Source organism: Terrapene carolina, unplaced genomic scaffold (assembly GCF_002925995.2).
Source record: "Terrapene carolina triunguis isolate 2854851 unplaced genomic scaffold, T_m_triunguis-2.0 Scaffold638, whole genome shotgun sequence".
Classification (NCBI taxonomy): domain Eukaryota; kingdom Metazoa; phylum Chordata; order Testudines; family Emydidae; genus Terrapene; species Terrapene triunguis.
In genome coordinates, this window is record NW_020664989.1 from 653616 (window position 1) to 654048 (window position 433).

The following is a 433-nucleotide window of genomic DNA, read 5'->3' on the forward strand; positions in this document are numbered from 1 at the left end:
CGGGGGGTCGACCTAAGATACGCAACTTCAGCTACGTGAATAGCGTAGCTGAAGTGGCGTATTTTAGGTCGACTTACCTGGCTGTGAGGACGGCGGCGAGTCGACCGCTGCCGTGCCGCCGTCGACTCCGCTTCCGCCTCTTGCCATGGTGGATTTTCAGAGTCGACGGAAGAGCCATCGGGGATCGATTTTATCGCGTCTTCACTAGACGCGATAAGTCGATCCCCAATAGATCGATTGCTACCTGCCGATTCGGCGGGTAGTGAAGACGTGCCCTTAGAGGATTGAAACTGATTTCAGCTGAGGTTTTTAATGCATTTGCACAGGAAAACATTGAGTGTTTCCATTCATTTCAGGCACCCCTATTCAGTGAAACTCCTGAACATAATGGAAATGGATATGCAATTATTTTTGTTAAAGGAACAGGCTTGCA